The 7,678-nt window shown below is 31.7% G+C and overlaps 1 long non-coding RNA gene across 1 annotated transcript in view; it reads left to right on the top strand.

Annotated features, from left to right (window-relative positions):
* Positions 1–1,543: 1,543 nt before the first annotated feature.
* LOC142624430 (uncharacterized) overlaps positions 1,544–7,678 on the top strand; it is a 47,793-nt gene continuing 41,658 nt past the window's right edge. The window contains exon 1 of the long non-coding RNA XR_012842334.1: positions 1,544–1,681. This is a non-coding gene — a long non-coding RNA (uncharacterized LOC142624430). The remainder of the gene's footprint in view (positions 1,682–7,678) is intronic.

Raw genomic sequence — 7,678 nt, 5'->3', positions numbered from 1 at the left:
AATAGTATTTCCTTAAGTTTGGATACAAATATTGATTATCATATACTATTGGCTCTTTTTCTTCCTGAAAAAGCCTCTCCTTTTTCTTGTATGTCTTCCCTTCTATTTATACTCCTTTCCTTCTCTTCATCATCTTCCACTTCATGGTTGCAATCCTGATTCCGGATACTTGTCCCATCCATTCTTCCCTAAAGCCCGCTGGGGTTAGGGACCAAGTTCCCAGCTCCATGCTCAGGTCCCATCCTTCCATCTATGCAGTCAGCGTATCAATTACAGAGCTTTTAATGTATGGGCGGTGGTAGCAGCTTTACTTTAGATATTCCACCGCTCTTTCTATTGTCCTCCACGTGTACTGTGTATTTCCATAGTCGTAGGATTGTTTATAACATAACCCGGGGACACTAAACTTCTCTTCCTATGTCCTCGGCTTAACAATCCGAGGACAAATCTACTCCTCGGACGTATTTGGACATTTAGATACTCCAAGATCATTTTGACGTCTTCGGATTTGGGTTTCTAGCCCAACAGACTTCGTAGGGCCATCTTTGATAAATTACTGGGCCCAATACCCCTACACTATCCTTAGGTAAATCAAATACTACTTCATTTCATTACTTGATTTGTCATATTTATCCAAAAAATATGTATATATCTATTCTTAAAATCTAAAAATTTATTAGAATTTCTGCAATTTGGTGAAGTCATATGGGACAACCACGACGTCTAAACCCAACTTTTATTATATATAATATGATAATATGATATGATATGATATGATTTCACTATTTAACTTTTTTATCTACTATTCATGGGTTCTATTGCACTTTTTGGCACTATTAATGGGTCTCACTGTACTATTTCAGTTACTTTTTACCTTTATCTACAATAGTTTTAGCAATCAGTTTTCATTTTCAGCAAAATAAGCAGTATCCAAACAGACTACAAGTTGCTACATTCTTTTACACTTGATTTCGATTTAGTTTTTATACGTTACTTTTTTGTCTATGTTTTACTTTTAAGCTAGATCTCTAGTATATTCCTTTAATTTATCACAAGAAATATAGCATCCGTAAATGGACATGGCACAAATATGGACCGGGCTGAGGTTGACCCAATCTACTAAAGTCTGGCCTAACCCATAATAATAATAATAATTAATAAAAAAAAACCAAGGCCCCCAAACTTAATAGAATAAATAATTGATGTTCAGCACCGCCCACTCCAAAAAATAACACTAACAGTAGGGTTGCATCGTGTTTCAGATTCTTCTTGTACGATCGATCTCTCTAAAATTACACAATGGAGGATTCTACGGAGGATTTTACTTTTACTGAGCAATTATTGGTGGATTGTTTCTGTATAGGTACGAATTTATGCTAATTGATTAGGGTTTTTTTTTTTTTTTTTTTTTTTTGTCATGTAGTAATTGGATTTTGCTTTTTCTTCTTCCCCTAACCTAAACACTAATTCTGCTACTCTTTATTTTTATTTTTATTTTTATTTTTTTGGTGAGGATCACAACAGCACTAGCAAACTCAACAACCTAGAGCACACCAACCACTAAACCCAATACTCACCACGAATTACAAGACCCACAATTGAGAGGGGAGGACGCATGATGGATATCAGGGTCGGTCTTGTGGTAGATCTCAAGATTGGTCGTGGTGGTCCATGAGAAAAAGTGAGTGTTTTTTTTTTGGAACTTTCTTATTTTCCGTACCTTCTTTGCATAGTGTATATCAAAGATATAATTTTAAGTAATTTTTATGCAAAATGTGTTTCAAAAAGCTAAAATTTAGTTTATTTTGAAAATGCCAGAAAGCTAGACTAAAAAAACATTAATGAGACAAAAAGTGAAAAACTAACCTTTTCCAACAATTCCCAATCGCATTATAGAGGGAGAGAGGGGAATAGTAGAAAGAGAGAGAAAGGTTTGAACAAAGAACGAGAAAAAAATATTATCATATTACTCTAGGGATTTTGAGAACAAAAACTGAGAGAGGCATCTTCTCGAAAATTGTTTGTAAGATGAAAAATGAGAAAATTATTACATAACAATTTTTTTTAATGTAATTAATTGAACAAGAAATTTTTTGTGGGCCCCAATTTTTTGTTTTTAAATTCAGCTACCAAACATGCTCTTATTTTTCATGTTTTTAAAAATGTTTTGTTAAAATTTTGTATTGAAACACAATTAAGGTGTTAAAAAAAGAACTACAATTTAAAAGATATACATTTTTTTTAAGATGAACCAATGATCAGATACACCTGGTGTAACTCTTTAGAGTTACACATTTTCTAAACCATCATATTTAAGTAGAGAGAGAGAGAGAGAGAGAGAGAGAGAGAGACGGGTTCAAGTTACACCTGGTGTAACTCTTTAGAGTTACACATTTTCTAAACCATCATATTTAAGTAGATCCAACGGTCAAAAAAGATACCCATTAATGGTAATATTCTAATTAAGATTTCATTAATTATCTCTTATTTATTACATTCCACAGCTATCTTTAAACCTTAAAAAAGGTATACATCTCTCTCCTTCTCCTCAACTACACATTTCTCTCTCTTTCTTTCTCCTCCACTGCTCTTCCACCTCCACGGCCAAGTTGCCGGCAGATGGGAAAAAAAAAAGCCACAGCTGCTGCTTGCATAATGGGATTTCTGATCACCACGATTGACAAACAAGTTTTGAGGGTGGAAGAGATTTTGATCACCACGATTATTCAAGAAAAGAAAAATGTAATGATTTGATATCTTATAATTTATGTGCTAAGTTATTTTCTTTTCCAATGGAAATGGAAATAGTACAAAATTAGGTTCATTTATGTTTTTATCAAGAAGATCGTAGTATTTCAAAGTCGTTGTCTTGTCCCATTGTAAGCAAATATAAGTCACGACTTGATTGGGTTATGCTTCCTAATACAAAGTCTTCATAGGATCAATGTGAAAGTCATAGCATGAGCTTTTAGAAGGCCTAATATAAAAGTCATTTGCCAATCCTGCACCATTCTAGTAAGTACATGATACCAAGGCAAAATCCCTTTAGACCACCCTAAATACCTTTATCTAATTTTTTTTGGCTAAACCTGTGCATGCTTGTAGGTGGTCCAAAGTACTGATAATGTTTTATAGTTCTACTAACATAAAATTGACAGGTTCCTTTAAGCTATGCAAAATATCGATCACATGCACGCAAGCAGGAATGACAAAAGGCAGGACCATGACTATATGGCATTCAGGTTCCTTAATTAAACTTTATGCATCACCAAAGTCTAAAAGGTTGAATTGCTATCACTATTTTGAACTCCAGAGTTATCTCATAATCCTTTGCAGTAACAAGATTAATTTCTTACAAACTCTAAAAGAAGAAAGAAAAGGGAAATGGTAGCTGAAGGAGCAAGTAAGTTGCATATGAAAGTTGACATAGAACACACTTTTGCGTTCCAACACCCACAACCATCACTAAGCATCTAAGATTGATCTTCAAGGATGGTCTTGTAATAACCAATTGCTTATGATATGGTATGCCAGCAATAGCATCATTGTATACCATTTTGCTTCTTCTTTTTTTCTTTTCTTTTTGCTTGCAACTTGTGGAGGTGGTACAAGAGAGAGAGAGAGAGAGAGAGAGAAACATAAATGAGAGAGAGAGTCAGAAGTCAAACTTTTTTTGGGTTTAAAAGGTAATAAATGAGGGTAATTAATTAGATTCTAATCTGAATATTTGTAATAATTATAGTCTTTTTTTTAATTGTTAGATCAACTTAAATCTAATGGTTTAAAAAATGTGTAACTTTTTAAAATTACACTAGGTGTAACTTGAACCTATCTCATACATATAAGTCTAAAAGTTTAAGTGTAATATTCATTTTTACTACATCCATTTCACTCCATTTCAGAAGCAAAATCTATTAGTAAATAACTAAATAAATAAATTTAATTATTTTGTCCAAATTTATTATTACATGAAGTTATTTAAGCATTTTTTAAATTAATGTTAATCAAACAACACAATCTTTCAAATAATATAATACATCTTATGAACGTTTTCATTTAAATTTTTAATAGTATAAAAAAAAAATACAAAATGACATGATTAGTTAGTTTCACATTAACAACATTAATAATAAAAAAATTATTTGGTCCACTTTGGTCCATTTGGTTTACTTCAGTTTCATTTGGTCCAATCGGTCTCTTTCAGGCCTCATTGGTCCATTCGGTCCATTTTGGATTAAATGGGTCTCAAATTGATTTTTTTGTAGGTTTCCTTTTAGTTTCGGGCTCAAAATTTATATATTTATTCTTAATTTATGGGTTGAAAAGTATGAAATTTTATTCTATTTGATCCAAACTCTTTAGTTTTGCGGTAAAAAATACAAACAAAATAAGCATTATAAATTGGAGACATGAGCTCTAAAAAAGCAATAAAAATGATAAATATTCAAAATATTAACTTAATTTTCAAGTTTCTCTAATATAGAAATTATACTTATATTTTGAAAGAAAAACAAATGATACAATTCTAAAGTTATATAATAATTTAAACTTAACATAACATGTTACATGTGTTCCATGGAATGAGGATGTACATTTTTTTTATTAATATTCTTGGATATGTACACATTAATCAACTGATTTTTAATGATAACATTTTTACTGATTTTTACTTTTTACTTTCTCTACTTTGTTTTTAATAATTCTTATTTGTTGGTAATAAGGAGATTAACATTAAAAAAAACCATCCAAAAGACACAAGCGGCAGACATTCTATTACCGTACAAACCATAAACATCAAAGCTTAACAAAAGAGAAGTTTCCATATTTATTGGCATAAAAAACAACAAAATCTTCACCCTAAGGGCATCCTCTTTTGGCTAACATGTCTGCATTTTTATTGGCTTCCCGATAGATTTGCATAAGTCTGACTTGAGGGAGTTTGACTAGTGTTAAACTTGCCTTGTGCGGGATTTAATTTTATCGTGAAAGAAATATTACAAATAATAATTAATCTTGGAAAATTCAAGCATATGTTAAATGCAAATTGTAATTCATTTAAGATAAATCAACAATCCATGAGTATTGGTAATTACAAAATTATATCGTGCTCCAATAAATTCTACAAGCAAGTCGTGTTTACCATCCTACATGATTTAGGAATTGTGTTGAATGTGTTGTAAGTTAGGAAGTAATAGACATGACATAATTTCTCTAAACTTCTGTTTTAAAATTATTAATTTATTTGTTTATATGTGTGTGTGGGTGGGGGGGGGGGGATGTTTTGGGTTTTAGATTTGCATTAAAGTGGCTATTTAACTTTTTTGTAGGGCATGAATTTCATCTTCTATGTTATTGTATAGTTTTATAATTTGATTAATTGTTAGTATTTTAAGTTGGAATTTATAAATTATAAAAAAAAAAGTTGGAATTTATAAATAAATAAATAAAACCCAAAAAAAAAAAAACAATTTTTAACACAATCGTAAGCCTGCAAAAGGGCATATTTTTCTTTATTTTTTCTTTTTCTACAAATAACAATACACCAATTTCGAAGTCTAAAAATAAAAAATCTTTACCTCAAGGTTCTCAACAACCACTAAAAAAAGATACTGTGATTTCATATTCTATTACACCTCCAATAGTCCTTCAAAGTACATTTATATTTAAAATACATAAATGTCCACGATACCTAATACTTTTTAGTTTTTTTTTTTTTTTAATTTATGAAAAACTTGTATTTTTATTAAGATGAAGATAAATTCAGTACATCATGAGTAATGGCTAATTCAATCAGTGGCGGATTTTCCTCTATTCACATTACATAATTATCACTATTATCTATATCATTCACATACAAAATATAAGCTGGTATTTTGCCTTGACGCTTTACATGAGAGACTTTTATTGATTGGAAGTCTAGGAGCTTCAGAGCTACCCTAGCTAGAATGTTTGAGACAACCACAGGTGGTGTGTATTATCCCTAAAGAGTATCAGCTACTATCTTAGAATCACATACAAAGACCACATCTTTTAGACCAACATCCCAAGCAAAAGACACTCATACCTCCATGGCTTTCACTTCAATCTCCAACAGCCCCAACTGTTGATGAAATCTTCTACTTAAAGTAGCCGTAACTCTTCCCTCATGATCTCAAATTTCCACACCTACACTCGCCTGTCGAGACTAAGCAAAAACCACCCCATCCACGTTTACCTTGTAACTTTATTAAGACAAAGATAAATTTAGTACATCATGAGTAATAGCTGACTCAATTAGTGGCAGATTTTCCTTTATTCACATTACATAATTATCACTATTATCTATATCATGAAGGAAAAATTCTGGTTTTGTATCTCATACAAAACACATAGCGGAAGCAACAAACAAGGATCTATTTCATTCATGATCGATAACGTGCACTATGTAAATTTCAGAATTTAAGAACAAGATGGCGTACCTTGGTGTGGAGAAATTCAAAACAAAGATTAGAAGCACTTGGGAACACTTTTAATCTTCACTTCAATTCCACTTTACGCCCAAGATGTGTGGTCTCTCAATCAATTTTCAAGGGAGAATGAAAGTGTGTCTCACACTCTCTTACACACCGTTTCTTATTTTCTTTTTCTTCTCATAAAAAATTCTGTATGTTTCTCCCTTTATAACTAACTGATTATCTAATTGGGCTGGCCTATTGGGCCTTTCCAATTGGACTTTAGTGTGTGGCTTGAAGTGGGACCAAAAGGGACCAATAAGACACCAGCTCCAATGGGCCTTGGGCTTTTCCATCAACTCTTGACAAGTTCAAAGTTACCATTAATTATATTTAATACCATTATATAAATATAATTGCACTCTAGGCCTTATTAATAAATTATATCCCAAGACTTTATTATACATGCAACCCCTTCATAAAATATTCGTAGTAACACAAAGTCATAAATGTAGACTGTCACTTTGTAAATTACTACATCTTATCCTTGAGTACCCGGTTTAATCCTTTAAAGTTATTCATTATATATTTATGAAATCCAATTTCATAAATATATACTTTAGCAATTTCTTACTAAAGTGGTTAGGCCTAACTCTTTGAATAACTGAACCCATTAAACTTATCTCAAGGGAATATTTTATATCTCCATCAAGAGACTATGAATTCCATCTTGAGAATCTATGTTCCATCAACACTAAATGTGGCTGCCCAACATACTGAGGTTTTGACTGTCACTTTAGATCTCACTCTTGATATATCAAAGCAACCCACACCTCATGATCAGGTCCATTATTCTCTCAGGATTAAGAGTTCATGCAAATAGAAGTCGTGAGATTTATTATTCATTTGACAGTCGTTAGGAGAATAATAAATCTCATAGCAGTCCTGTTCAATATGTCTTAACTCTTAAAACATATCAACATATCAACTAGAAGTCTCCACTTCCATGATCAAGACAAACCATCTTAGTTGATACGTTATAGTCTTCGCAGATGAAATGCCCAATTTCATCACCGACTACGAACTATAAATTCTGAGTTTACAAAGAACTTGTGATTTACATATTTTGTGACTTTTCACATAAATCACATACAATGCATCTCATGGACTATATGATAATGTCTCATATTCATGTTACCATTATTTTAGATAATAATAAAATAACTTTATCAATCATAATATTAAGT

The sequence above is a fragment of the Castanea sativa genome, chromosome 2, assembly GCF_040712315.1.
Source record: "Castanea sativa cultivar Marrone di Chiusa Pesio chromosome 2, ASM4071231v1".
Classification (NCBI taxonomy): Eukaryota; Viridiplantae; Streptophyta; class Magnoliopsida; order Fagales; family Fagaceae; genus Castanea; species Castanea sativa.
Note: the sequence above shows the minus strand (reverse complement) of the source record. Positions and strands in the feature narration are given on the sequence as shown.